Raw genomic sequence first — 15,947 nt, forward strand, 5'->3', positions numbered from 1 at the left:
AAAGGATCACAGCTGTACTAGTGCCCTTTTAAAAATAACTGGTGACATATTTGGTGGTTGCGATAATGGCTTAATTACAGTGCTGATTCTTTTGGATTATTCCAAAGCTTTTGATACGCTTGACCATTCTCTGTTGATCTCAATGTTTAAGTATATTGGTATGTCTAAGCAGGCATCTGATATGCTATTCAGTTATCTAAATAATAGAAATCAAACTATTCATTACAATGGCAAGACATCGACCTCCTTAAAACAAACAAAGGGGTACCACAGGGCTCTATATTGGGTCCCAAATTATTTAGTATATATACTAACCTTCCTGATAATTTTCTCTCCTGTAATTAGCACTATTTTGCTGATGACACTCAGATCTACTTATCCTTTAAGAAAATGATGAGTTTAAACAGGCAGTGGCTGCAATTAATTATGATTTAGAAAGAATTTCTCAATTGTCTTCGTCTTAATAAGAATAAATCTGTAGGTATAGTTTTTGGTCCAGTGACACAAAGAGAAATATTTCTGAGAGATTTTGCTCATATGATCACCATTGATAATTCTTCAATAGAATTTAAAGGCAACTGTCAAAAACTTAGGCTTACATATAGATCAAAACTTATAGGTGGTCATATAGACAAGTGCTTGCAGAAAAGTTATGTAAATTTGAAATTTATTTTCCAATCTCGTCATATATTGACTAAAGGCTTAAAAAATACTGTGTGATACCTTGGTGTTATCACACTTTAATTATTGTGATACTATTTATAGCTCATGTATTACAGAACATGATAGTTATCATCAAAAAATGCAAAATTCTTGCCTTTGTTTGATACATGGTATCCGTAGAAATCAACCAATAACTTACAAACTTAAAGAAATAGGTTGGTTAAGTATGAAACTCAGATGACATTTTCATTAAACTTGTCAATTCCAAAAAATTATTATTTTTAAAACCCCACCATATCTCTATAATGAAATAAAATTCCGTACTGATGTACACAATATTAACATTAGACATAAAAACAACATTTCTATACCTTATCATCGTACACAGCACTACAAGCGATCCTTTACATATCATATAGCCCAAGTTATGAATAATAATATCACTGCTCTCAATTTTACTCAAAACAAATTTAAAAAGTTCGTTTTTGAAAAATTACGACATATTGCATAGGTAGGGTTTGATAACATACATAATTATAATGAGTAGAACTTACATTTAGGGTGCATATTAATATTATTAATTTATTTAAATTACATTTTGATTCGTTTTTATATAAATAGTACTATTAATTGGTTAAAATTCTAGATATTTTTTTTATTATTTGTTTGCTCAGATTAGCTGAACAGACAGGATATGTCACTGCTTCGTACTGTACATTTCCTGAACTGAAACTCGCCTGTAGCTTTTTTAATTAATAATTAATTTATGTAAATAATATGTGATGAATAAAGGCCTTTATTATTATTATATGTTGGTAGTCTCCGATATTCTTCAATACGCGGCAACCATACCAGTGTCACTCTTACGTTCCGTCATTCTATGAAATTGTTATCAGCATCTGTTGTGTGCATTGATGTAAAACTACCCGTTATACACCAAGTACACGGTTCGATTGAAAAAAGTCTAATGTTAGCAAAACTTCTATTAGCAAAAAGAAAGTTTTAAAAATAAAATATAAAATGCCGGTCACACTTTGAAAACAAGAAAAGTTTATTTCTTATGGATCGTTTAATAACAATGTGAATAAAATAATAAAAATCGTGGCACGGTAATGTAATGTTATCAATTCACCGCGCCGTCCATCCCAACTCCATTCATAAACTTTTCGAACTGTCCTACAAAATAAACGCCGCCTAATTTAAACAAATAGTGCTGAATTGTCTTACGTTACTTTTTTTATAGTAACAAACCGGTAACACTCGATCCACTTAATACTGGACGCTTTTTTAAGACCTTACCATACGGGGTGTATAAAACCGAAACTGATATTAATGATTATTAAATGGCTCTAACATTCCCACACTTGAGCCATTTTCCTTTTGTTACACAAAAAATAAACATGGTTCACAAAATTATCAGAGACATCAATATCAACAAAATACGATGAACGTTAAAACAACGACAAAGAGAAATAGATAGATAAAAAAACAAAATCTATCTCATATACCGCACAGGGAGTTTGTTTACGCCCACTTCGCGTAACAATTATTTTCGTTTCGGGTACTCTGCTTTCAGATACTCCCGTTTCCGCGCCACTCTCGGCCATAGCCACTTTCGCACATATTCCCCGAAAGTGATCCTTGATTGTTGATCGCCTCTACACTGTTGTCGGTTTGTCTTGATCGTTTCCCAAGAATACTACCTCCCCCACTTTGACTTGCTGATTGAGATTCCTGTTAGACCACAATCTTAACTGACCGAGGTACTCACTTCGAAATCTTCACCTAAGATCCTTCAAGAATTTTCGTCTATGCAAAATTTTTCTGGATAAAGTTCTCCCATCTACTCTTTTAGTTATAAGTTTATCAAAAGGTTGATCTGTATTTTCATCATCTTGTTTTAGACATAAGGTGTCATCCATTATATTCCACTTTATTCTTAAAACCTGGGTAGAGGCGTCAACAGTGTTATCGGGGACCTGGCCTGTATACTCCCACCCTCTGAGATCAAACTTGCCTTCAGCTATTATTATATTTGACTCTTCTATAAAAGTTCTCAGCTCAGTCATCAACTGGCAGTGATGCCAGATATTAATTGTGTTACATCCTCCCCCTTTGGATCAGACGTAGAGTATGTCTGATAAAAAACAAAATAACTAACTATTGGGGAGGGCTTAGAACAGACCTCGGGCATCATACATGATCATCTTGGTGGCGCTTACGACGACGTTTGGAACGTCTGGGTCTCTGAATGGAACAATCACTCTTTGTAGGCAAAGAGGTACTTCTGGGGTCGCTGGATGTGGTTGAAGGTACACCAAAACTTGTGGAACCAGAACTTTTAGATTGCTGCGTTGACTTTGGATGTCGTTTAGGGATAGCGCCTTTGGTTTTATCTGCGACATCTTTCTGGAACGTGGTTGAAGTTCGACCTCTACTACGCAGCTCATGAAGGGGTATTATAGTCGAATTGGAATCATCTTCCACAAAAAGATGAAGAGCAGACATATGGTACTTTCCAATAGATACATCAGAGTGCGTTAGGGTTTCTAACTCGTACGAAGTAGGAGAAAGTTGGTTAAGGATAAGGTATGGGCCATCGTGACCCGGCGCAAATTTAGAAGACAATCCTGCATCACTTTTGCTACGGTTGTGAATCTTTACTAAGACTTTCTGTCCTTTATTAAACACAACAGTTTCGCGAAAATGTTAATCTGCATAGAATTTCGAAACGTCTTGACGTAACTCATTAATTTCTCGTGCACTTAATAAAATGTCTGTGTAATGTATCTCTTCGTAAGTAAAGCGTTATCTCAGGAATAACCGTTTCACTTGCGATAATAGCTCATAAGTCTTTATGCTCATCTGTGGGCGTACGTAGCTCCCGCGCAAAGTTAAAATATGCCGGGGAATAACCAGTAGCTAACCTTGGTTCTGTATTCATGGAGAAACGTATACTGGTAACACTCACAGGAATAAGTGATTGCTGAATACCTAGGCAGTATGTAAACTGCTGCATTATTTTCTTAACAAATTGGGGTCCGTTGTCACTTATTATTCTACGAGGTGCGCCGTATCGTAAACTTATTTCGCTTAGTAATACCTTTGTGCACTCCTTCGCAGTAGATTGATTTAACGAATATAGTTCTATCCATTTCGTGGAAGTATCTTCCACTGCAAAAATCCATCTGTTTCCTTTTTCAGTCACAGGTAGTGGATCCACTAAATCAATTGCGACGCATTCAAAGCGTTGTGCCAACACAGGTGTTCGAATCAGACCTCATCATCATCATCATACAACCTCTTCTGGACATAGGTCACTCCCATTTTTCGCCACTCTTCACAGTTCTGTGCTTCTTGTTGCCATTTCTTGGATATTCGTCTAATGTCGTCCATCTAGCGTGTTGGTGGTCGTCCTCTGCTGTGTTTGTCTTCTCGTGGGCGCCAGTCAATTAGTTAGTTTTCTGGTCCATCTTGTGTCTTTCAATCAGACCTGCCGGTTTCAAATTCAAAGGTTTGTACCTTTGGCAGTCGATGCATGTCTTTATATGCTTTATAACATATCGCTTAATGGTAGGCCAGTAGTAACGATAAGCAATTCTTTGGATCGTCTGTTCGACACCATAATGTCCTACAATGGGCATGTCATGGTACTCTTTTAAAACATCGATTATTTTACTTTGGGGCACTACTAACTGAGCGTCGTCACATTAAGGTCCTGATTATACCGATACAAGACTCTTTGATTGATGACATATCCGCGATCGGTATATCGATTGGTGTCTATCAATTCAGGTTCATCAGATTTAAGGCAATTAATAATTATTTTGAGCTGTGAGTCCGTGAACTGTTCCTCTCTAAGTTTTTTATTGCTTATCGTTGGTAGATCCATTGCGATGTACAGAGGTCACAAATATCTTTCGTGTCTGGACCACAAATAGGCGTTGATAGCATATCAGCGATACGATTCGTTTGTCCAGGAGCATATTCAATTCGTAAGTCGTAACTTTGCACTTCCAATGACCACCTAGCAAGTAGACCAGTAGGAGATTTTATTGACATTAACCATTTTAGTGGTTGTTGATCTGTTTTAACAATAATAGGCAACCTTTCTATGTAACCCCGGAATTTATTAATTACATATACTATAGCTAAAGCTTCTCGCTCTGTCGTACTATAGTTACGTTCATCCGCTATGAGTAAGCGACTTGCATACTCTATCGGCTTTTCATTTTCTCCCTCAGCCTGGAGGAGACATGCGCCAAGTGCATACGAACTTGCGTCTGTTTTTATTACAAAAGAGTTTGTAAAAGTCGCTTGTTGCAGAATAGAAACTTGCGTTAGCAATCTTTTAGGACTTTAATAAGCCTGGTTTTGTGCCGGTCAAACAAACAGCATCATACTTCCAATAAAACGAGAATACAAGCAGCTCACAATAACAGCCTCAGAGAAGCGGCAAATGTACCCAGATACGTCGCTTAACGCTTTCTGTTCAGAGAACTGCAACAAGTAAGGGTGATAGATAAAATGGCAGAAAAAGCCAGAATTAAGTGTGTGGAATTAGAAAATCACTCAAGTCCGATCTTGCGAGAGATAATAAGATATGATGCGTTCCATCAATGGAATCACAGAAGACCAAAACAGCAAATCCTGGCAAACATCTAGTCTAGATAATTCGTAGCTCTACTATCAGAAGAAGCCCTAGTACGCAGTACTGGCAAATTTAATAATTCATATTTAGTTTTAGGATAACGTTAAAAAAAATTTACAAAAAACCTAACTCTTTGTATTTTATCCGCTTTTAGACCGAATGATTAAGTTATCAAATGATAAATTTGACCAAGAATAAAAAAAAAATTATTTATTCAGTAGGCAAGATCATATCGCTCAATATAGATGAGCTAGGAAATTAAGATTTAAAATGTACCTCAGAATATTTTGATTTGAATTCTTCGAAAGCTCTCGACTGACTCTATTGGATGTCTCAGCATAATAGAAAAAAATGTTTCCAGTGTATTACCAACTAAGGATACATTTTGCCACAATTCCTGTAACAGGTTGTACTTGTGGGAGAAGATTTTCTAAGCTGTGCATAATAAAATCGATACTTCGATCGACAATGCTGCAAGACTGTTTGGAATATCTAATGGTGTCTTTTGTTGAACAATAACTTGCTCTAAATATAAAAATAATGTAGTTGTAGAATTAAAAAAAAAAAATCGTACCATTCCAGCGACGAATGGTATTGTAATATGTTATTATAACACACTTTTAAAGTCAATCTGAATTTTTAATATATGTTTTATATATATGTGAAAGTGGTCACCCATCTTTTTCTTATGATCACTATAAATTAAAAAAAAATGTATATTTGGGTGGGGCGTGATTTTCAGCATTGCAACCCACACTAAAAAAAACTTGGCCACGCCTATACCATCTTGTAACGCTCTTAGTTAACAGTAACTGTATGCTCGTTCTCACCTTCAACAAAATAAGGACCAATTAACCCATGCCCAGACACAGCACACCGAATACTAACTCGTTCACTGAGGAATGGTTTCTCTACAATCACATCTGGGGGAAGAAATCGAGCCACTTGCGCTGACACAACGCACTACTGGCACTACTATAGTCTAAACGTCCGTGGGGGATTTTTAATGAATCATTTGATCCAGCATGAATCACATAAAAGAATACTACAATATGTAATAACAACTTTAGAAACTATGCCGTCACCGAAATACCGAAATTTTTATCGGTACATCTGAGTCACAGATAAGATAAACTTACCACTCAAAGGGGTAAGTTTTTTTTGTTTGGACAAACATTTTGTACAGCGTTTATAACTTGGCTAGGTACAAAAATAATGACCTGCGACCTAATGCGATTCAAAATATTGGTACCAGGAGCAGAGAAAATTTTTTATTTTCGAAAAACTTTTTCCCCATTTTCGGTAATTTGACACAGTACGGCATTCACACCCAAAGTTTCGAATCGGTATATAGATTATTTTTTATTTTTTACAACGCCGTACATTTTGGCTGGGACACGGGTCATAAATCTAAAGCGTAACCCTTAATTTGAACCCCAATTTGTGTACCGATAAGAATTGGTGGCATAGTTTCTAAAGTTATTACATATTGTAGTATAGATTTACTATGTTATTCATGCTGGGTCAAATGACCCATTAAAAATGTCCCATGGGTCCCATGTGTTACAAAATTTCTCAATGATTGAGACATATGAATTGAAAAAAAAAAAACAAAATGGCAACACAATTTTCTTTTTCACAAATAAAGCAAATAATAACACAATTTAAAAAAAGGGAAATGTTGAAACAAAAGACAAAACTGGTCGTACTTCAAAAATTACCAAAAGGGATGAGCGTGCTCTTCGGACACTTTGCTGAGCTTCTTCTCGGATACTTTGCTGGGCTTCTTCTCGGGAATTGGCTTTAAAATTGTTGCTGTTGGTAGACTAACTTCAAAAGACACTTATTTTAGGAGAAATAAAAAGCGGAATATGGTCTACAAGGTAAGTTTTTACAAGCAACATTTATCTCATCTTAAATATTCAAACTTATCATCTCACTGTAATCAAAGGAAAAACCACTTATTATAAAGAAACAAAGAAAACAATTTTTATGAGCAAAAGAAACTGGGTGCAACGTTAACAGGATTCAGTTATTATCTTCATCTAAGTTTGAAACTGACAGATGGAGGATTTACATTTCACCAAGATGGTACAACGTGCCATATATATCGAAATCCGTAAATCCGAAAACTTCAAAACAAATGTAAAATGTAATTTTCATTAACCCTGTATTGCCCCTTGTAACTCTCAAGTTACATACTGAATAAAAGTCATAAAATATTTTCTAAACCTTATATTTCCGTAAACGTCCGTTGTTTCCGTAAGGTTACAGACAGCTGTCTACCACAAAGCATTCCAATCATACACAAGGTCATATTTTATGCATAGATTCTAGCAATTGTAGTGTGTTGTCGTTAGTAGTGTTACAGCGTTATAGTAGGTGACTTTGATCACAATTTCAAGTATTTTCTGTACTAGCTGACGACTTAAAAAAAATAAAACTAAAAGTAAGTACAATCTGATTCTTATTGTAGCAAATATATGCTCTGATAATAAAATATTAGGTATTTTGTGAGTAAAAAATGTTGTGTAACTTTAAAGTTACAATGGTCCATAATGTATAACATATTTTTTTTTTGCAGGTCGTAACAGAAATGGAACCTATCTGTGTAAAATCATTTTATGGCAAGAAAGGACTAAATAATGTTCAAATAAGAGACATTGGTGGATATGACTCTGAAGATTCCATTCTAGAATCCGACAGTGACGATGATGAAGTGGTACATATTTCAGAAAATGTTTGTTCGGAAGAAGTGTGCCTGGAAGATATGGAAGACAATAATGAGAACCAGGAAGATGATAATGAAAAGGAGGATGACAATGACATCGAAAATGACGTGCTCAATCATCAGAATATCACATGGAAACGAATTACTAGTCGTTCTGCACAGCCAATTCAACCTTGGAAAGGTAGTTTACCGCCAGAACCTGAAAACCCGTATACTCCAATCAAGTATTTTAGAACGATGATAGATGACAATATTTTGGACAATATCGTTTATCAAACAAATCTGTATTCTACCCAAAAGAACACCGAAAAATCTTTAAATGTGGACAAGAACGAAATAGAACAGTTTTTCGGTGTATGTTTGTTCATGTCAGTGTATGGTTTACCCTCAACTAGAATGTACTGGAAAGCATCTACTCGAATTTCAGTTGTTGCAGAAACTATGAGTCGGAATCGCTGGGAACAAATAAAAAACAATATCCACTTCAATGACAATAGTCAGATAATTCCCGGAGATAAGTTATACAAAATCAAACCGCTTTTAGAACCAGTTATAGAAAATTTTCGGAAAATTCCAATGACAGAAAAACTATCAGTGGATGAACAAGTTATTCCTTTCAAAGGAAAACATAGTCTAAAAATGTATATAAAAAACAAACCAAAAAAGTGGGGCTATAAAGCGTTTCTCCTATGCGATACCAACGGAATTGTATATAATTTTGAACTATATACTGGTAAAGAAGAGCATCCAGAATCTTTACCAAATGTTGGAGTCAGCGGAAATGTGGTTCTTCGATTAGCCACAATAATTCCAAGAAATGCTTACCATAAGATATATTTTGATAACTGGTTTACAAGTATGCAATTGCAAATTGAACTGGACAAGTTGGGTATTCCTTCTGTAGGTACGGTGCGTCCTAACAGATTAAAAGGATGTAATTTCTCTACCGACAAAGATATGAAAAAGAAAGGAAGGGGGAGTTTTGAAGAACTTGTCTACAAGAAAGAAGGAATAACCCTTAGAGCAGTCAAATGGTACGACAACAAGCCGGTGCATTTACTGAGTTCGTTTGTAGGCACGTATCCTACAAGTCAAGTTCAAAGATGGGACAAAGCAAAGAAAGAAACCATTCTTGTGGAATGTCCTAACATTGTAACATTTTACAATAAATGTATGGGCGGAGTGGACTTAATGGACTCGTTGATGGCTTTATATAGAACTAGGATTCGTTCTAAAAAGTGGTACCTCCGCATTGTGTTCCATATATTTGATTTAGCAGTTGTGAACGCTTGGTTACTTTATAGAAGAGACACGCAGTTACTTGGTATAAGAAAGACCGATGAACTAAGTCTTTTAGATTTCAAAGCATCTATTGCCGCTTGTCTTTGTCAAGAGGGTAAAGAGAGACTCAAGAAGAGGGGAAGGCCCAGTCTATCTATAATAGAACAAGAAATCGAGCAGAAAAGGAAAAGAGGACCTATCGCTTCTCTACCGGAGAAAAACATACGGAAAGACGGAATAGGCCATTGGCCTAAATTTTCAGAAAAGCGCGGACGTTGCAAGAAACCGGGATGCCTAGGCGTACCAAAAGTATTGTGTGAAAAATGTAATGTAAATTTGTGCTTTACGCCTAATTCTAATTGCTTTGTGGACTTTCATAAAAATTAACTTTTTTTCCCATTGTAACTTGAGAGTCACAAACCCTTATGAAACAAAGGAAATAAAGAATTAAAAAAAAATCTTCAAAAATGTTTTAATTTGATCCTATCCTGGAAGTATGTAACAGAAGAAATTTTTTTTGAAGTTAAAAAAAAATTGGGCAGTACAGGGTTAAAATCAATTGTGATTTAATCTCATAACAATATTTATAATTATTTTAGTTAATAAAAATATTAGATATTGTTGATGAATTGACCAAAAGAGTATCAAATAAGCTTAATCGTATCTTCTTCTTCATGTGCCATCTCCTGGACTTCCCTATCCAAAATTCTTCTGGAATACTTGTTTTGTTTCATGAATCGCATTCCTTTGGTCTTTCTTTCTTTCAATGCAGAAAATCAAACTTATCGTGTCCATGGCCAAAATAAACTACTTATTTTTCGTTTAACTGTTGTTCCTTATCTTGATGCATTCTTTCCAACACTTGATCATTTGATTCTCTCTCGATCGTGACAAGACATCAATTTATAATGCCGTCAATTCGTAACGGCGGTATTTCGTAACATCCACAGTTCGTAGCTACCACTATTCGTAACGGTTTAGTTCGTAACGTCAAAATTGAATTATTTTGTTTATTTTTATTAACGTGGAAACCAATTTTATTACAGAAATTTCGTTTATCAATTTAATAAACCAACAACGTCACAATAAACATCGTTAATATATTTCGTGGAGAAATATATTTTGAAAATTGTGTCTTAAAATAAATATAGTCTACCTGTAACAGGAAACAGGGTTTGTCCCTTTTAATGTTCCTTAAATACCTATATACCTAAGTAATAATGAAGTAATTAGTGAAATCTTTAAGCTGATAACCATCTTTAGAAATTCCCAACTTTGTGTGTAATTACATGTTAATATAATAAATGGTTTTTGTTTTATTATTTTTCAAACTTAGTTTTACTAATTCAGGATAAAAAATTCTTTAGTTGTCATATTAACAAAAATATAATGCAAAAATTATGTGAAATCTGTGTAAAAAGAAGTGGTCTTATGCTACCACGCTTTATTTCTTCTACATTGTTGGTAGAATTCTTCTGTTTCCTCTTCACTCGTATCCGATGTGGGTGCGTAAAATTGTCTGAAGTTAATCGTATCCGGTAAATAGTTAAATAAATTCTAATTCGGAAAACAGCTCTAATTTTCAGCTACGTTTATCGCCTTTCTTGTCCAATGCTCATATTTTAATCTAGCTTAACCCAGTTTATCCATCTTCTTTGGGTTACAAAATGTCAATACCCAATATTTACATCAATCAACAAGTTATTACTTCATGTTTTTACCCTTTTTTGTTAAATGGTTTTGGTGAAATGATATTATAATAAAGTTTGTTAATAAGATTCTGTAAATTTATGGGTGTGTTGGATAGTTAGTTGCATAACTCCAGGCTACGTTTTCGCAGATGTGTACAGGAAACTACAACTTGTTGATTTACCCATCACACTTGTTGACGACTGACAAATATGTTTTTTGATATATTTATTTCATTATTTATATTTTAAAATCTTCCATTTATGAGGCATTGTTATTATTTTGTACATTATGAAAAACGCTTTTAAATTTTATAAATACAATTTTAACGGAAGGTTCCAAACAGCAATCAGAATCAAGGTCTTAATTTTGCCCGAAGCTAGTTAAAATGTGATGTCAGAATGACATCATCGGGAAGCGTTGTCTGCCAAAGAACCAGTTAACAAAAAATATACAAGTGTAGATTCGGAAGACACATATATGTTGCATTTTTTTATTGTAGTCAGCTGTAAACAAAAGCAATTTTTGTGTGTTGATTTTCACCATTGGTGTACTCCAGAATCAATAGCCGTTGACGTCACAGTGGGTGCTTGTTATAGCGCCGATCGGCGCTATCAGTGAGCGGGGGGACCAGTGCACTTATAACTTTGTTAGTGACATGTATACGCGCAAGTGTCTCGAACTGTCTTATGTTTTGTTGTCGATGTGTGAAAAGTACACCGCTAAATTTGTGGTAAGCTTTTCAATAGAAATATTATAGCCCCTATTTATTAATATTGAAACATGTAATGTATAGGTTAATTCCTTATATACTCCTAACACCTAACGTGCTAAGTGGCCTTCAACAATATTTCGCTATTGACATTGAAGGTCTCTATTCAAAGACTGTAAAAGGCTGGTAGAGGTCAACTATTATTATTTTATAATTATTAATAATAGTATTATAAAATAATAATCTTCCTATACATTCAATTAGCCCCCTTTATGACCTGTGTCCTCTGTAGCGCGCCAGAATTGACATTCAAAAGATTCACGAGTTTCTAGGAATGATCCTTAATTCTTATTATCAAAAAACGAAAGATTTAGTTTCAGCAAAAATGTAGGAAACTGATTAACCCCTCAACTTTTGCATTTACATTTTAACTTACATTTTTTAAATTTACTCCATTTTTGATGCAAAACTTGAAACATATATACAAGAAAAACAGGTTGTATCACTTTAATTGATGAGAATAAAACAATATTTCTTGTTCTAAGTAAACAGTACTAGGTAACAACAATTTTCCAGTATCCAGTTAAAGACAGAATGCAACAGATGGAGCATGTAATCCTGTAATATTGGTTGCAGAAGTTCGGGTGCAATTTATCATCAAAACAGCTTTTTTATTTACACTTATTTTTCGTAAACCTGCTACTTTTGAATAAATCCGAGATGGTGAAAAATCATCATATTAATATTGAATTAATTCTTTTATTACAATCACCAACTAGTATATATATAATTTGAGATTTTTATAATATCTCGTGATATCGTTTTATTCATTAGCAACAAATTTCTGGTTCAGGTAGTTTTATTTTCGAAAAGTGTCTGTTATATACCGGTCATACGTCAACCAATTGGCTTATTGTACATTCATTTTTGGTTGGAATTATCTGTTCCCTAATGGCAATTAGGAAACCCTCTGTTTCCGGAAATATCTTTTCTGATGTCAACCAATAGTTTGACGATGTATCGCATTTTTGGATGCCTCACTTTATGCGGTGTTGTGTTTTGTCGTATACTGCGCAAATTGCGCAATATATACATAGTAGTTAGAGTTACCAAATTATTTCAGACAATTTATGCAAATGTGCAAAGATATTAATTTCTATTTGAATGTGATTACTACCTGGGTTTATTATTGATTTTTAGGGAAACTTTTTTCTTCTGTAACCGGACTATTTGTTATAACACCTTTTTAAGATAAAAATCCCATTAAAATAGAAATCTGAGAAATACAAATTGAGTTTTATTTTTCTTTAATTTTAATGCATTGAAATATTCTTATCCTATATAACTTATATCTTATCTCATAGAAATCATTACTTTTTACAATGCCACAAAATGTGCTGCTGATACTGCAGACAAAATGATTTCGTCGTATAGTGTGTTGCCGGGATATACGCATTCATCAACTAACAATGTCCTACGTCCCTAATTGGGATTGGAGTTGGTAAAAGCAAACGTTTCAAAAAGAGCCGCTGTATTAAATTTACCAAGAAATATTCGACAGTCCCTAGCCAAATTCGAAATACACCAAAATAAAAGGGGAATATTCTAGGAGAATATTCTAAATATTATAGAAAATGTCAAACCAAACAATATTTTTGTAAATTTTGGTTTTGTATGAAGCACATTATTGTCTTCTGTGGGTGAATGCACCGAAAAAAATGAACTTTAAATTTAAGTCTGGACCTTGTTAATAATTCATAGGCAATAACTAAATTGTGTTAACTTAATTTGTTGCGGCAACCACTGGCATAAATAACATGATGTGCCAGAACCAGAAGTTTTTGTTTATCATTTGGTTTTAAGGACGTGATGAGGTAGTTTGTTCGCTCACTTTCATACTGCAGTTTCCAAAACCACAATTGCCGTTTGGATCGACAATCTTCGGAAGGAAACGACGCAATGAGAAGAAGATGCACGATATACGTATTATTCACTTCAACAATTCGTTATTTACTCTTTCTTTTAACAGTCTACAAATTAGCGTAATATCTCTGGATCTTACATTTGCCATACTTTTTAAGTTATCCTTATCAATTTGAAGTTAGTCTAAAACTTTTCTTATGATTTATTTTATATCAATGTTTCCTAAATTTTGTTTTATTTTTATCATTAACATTTTATCAATGGACGTAGGCTTTCACGGCCGATATCTTGTAATAATACATTAACATTGCTCAATCAGCGACAAGATGTTGTCTCAGCAGCTTTTGATATCTGCCGCAGCTACACATGAAACGTGAGGAAGAATCACAACATAACGCCGCCCAGTAGCAGACGCCCACATACACAACAATTCTTGTAGAACCCCAGTTCCGAGTGAGATGTGTGTTACAATGGAATAGTGGGACCCACATGTCCGAAGATCAAACTGGTCACACTCCGTAATGGAGTGGTACCTATCTGCCTCCAAGCTATAATCAACCACCACTCCCCATCGCAGGACATAACGAATGGGAGGTTTTGTACCGAAAGTTGCTTTGGATGCTTTGGGTAATCGGACATCATCTGTTTCAATTTATGTGGTTAAGCCAAGTGGCTTAGTGGTAACGTTAAGTGGATTTTTGGGGTAGCTAGAGAGTTTTTCTCCCTATGAATGACTGAAGTTAATTTTTACATGATTTTGGACTTGTCTCCCAAAATGTGTGTTCCAGACAGCGAGCTTAAGTCGGTAACTTCCCGACCGGATTGTGTGTGCTCGGTCACTCAACCGCCGAATTGGCAAAATAATTTTTGTTCTCCTAGTCGACTGAGCGCCCGAAGGGTCTGGTCATCGAGCCCACGTTTGTCAGTACGTGACCTGGATGCTCAGGTTCCGCGAACCACGTGTTTTGTCAGCGTTGACAGCTGTCTTCCACTGTACACACCAATCTTGTAGTTCGTTAAGTGCCCTTTCTAGGTATCTTGCTGCTAGATCTGGGCTGATACTGCTAACAGCTATCGCTGTATCATTTGCTTATAGACTTAGCAATGATCTGGGTTCGGTTGGGGTGTCTGCTGTAATATGGCCTGCTCCCTAGTATATGGTGTATAAATATGGCCTGCTCCCTGTGGCACACCAGCCTTCATGGTTCCAGCTTCGGACAGGGTTGGCCCTATCCGAATATGGGGGGAATCCGAGAGAAGATATGTCTTCGTCTCACTATAACGTCTGATTCGTAATGTTTCGTGGAATAGTAACTACTATGTTTTATGGAAATAAACTACAATTATAAATAAAGATACTTAATATTTGACATTGCCGTTTCCAGCTCCATGATCGTTCTTACATAAAATACAATTCACAATTTCATTTTATGGTTAATTCCGATAAAATATAGTAGTTAATATCAAAACCTCACCGTGGACTCATGATTTAGTACCAAATTTATGTTCCATGTAACCATACGGGTTTTAAAATACAGCCTTTTTTTTTCAGATGTGAGTACCTCATTTCAGTCTACTGCCCCAAATGAATCCCCAGGTATTTGTACATATTAACTAATAGTAGAATATCATATAGATTGAAAAAAGTGTCGTGTTACATTTTTTAATATAAATGCTGCCTTGATTCGTGATTCACCCAAATACAAAATATTAGTGCTCTCTCTTCTCAGTTTTTGAATTTCTCTTAAGTATCGCGTCATCCAACAAATAATTTCTTCTTTCTCTATAAGCACAGATTTTTTATAGTGTATCATGTCATGTAAATTTTATGTAAGATATACCCAGTCGATGTGTTAAAAAATCATTGATTTCACGTAAAAATCTTATACAGATATTAAAAGGTATATGAGGGGTAGCTGATAAAAAATTCGTGAAGATGTACAGCTGATTTTGCTTTGTTTTTGTTTTAAACAATCTTAAAAAGTCATAAAGGAATTTTTGCGTATAAAACGTTTCTTATACAGTTTAGAGAAAAATGGTTCAAATAAAAATTGTAGATCTTCAAATTTTCTTCAATTTTCTAGTTTCTAAAAATACACCAATGAATTCAACAAGATAGTGGCAAAAAACTCTTAATTTTGCAGTAATTTATAAATGATAATAACTTTGTTTTTGCATAATGGCATGTAATATAACTACTTAAAATTGTGGCAGCTAATGAGTTATTAAAGTGTGTTAAATTTTAAATAGATCGACCGAATCGTTTATAAGATATTCAATTTATTTATCCCGGAGAG

At 34.7% G+C, this 15,947-nt stretch overlaps 1 protein-coding gene across 3 annotated transcripts in view; it reads left to right on the top strand.

Moving 5' to 3' along the window:
* Positions 1 to 11,317: 11,317 nt before the first annotated feature.
* Positions 11,318 to 15,947, top strand: part of Mef2 (myocyte enhancer factor 2) — a 333,366-nt gene continuing 328,736 nt past the window's right edge. The window contains exons 1-2 of one of the 3 annotated variants that reach the window (XM_072546699.1): positions 11,318 to 11,748; positions 15,203 to 15,247. The gene's annotated coding sequence lies outside the window, so the exon portion shown is untranslated. The remainder of the gene's footprint in view (positions 11,749 to 15,202; positions 15,248 to 15,947) is intronic. The other 2 variants (XM_072546696.1, XM_072546702.1) reach the window with 2 other exon arrangements.

The sequence above is a fragment of the Diabrotica undecimpunctata genome, chromosome 10 (genome assembly GCF_040954645.1).
Source record: "Diabrotica undecimpunctata isolate CICGRU chromosome 10, icDiaUnde3, whole genome shotgun sequence".
NCBI classification, from domain to species: Eukaryota; Metazoa; Arthropoda; class Insecta; order Coleoptera; family Chrysomelidae; genus Diabrotica; species Diabrotica undecimpunctata.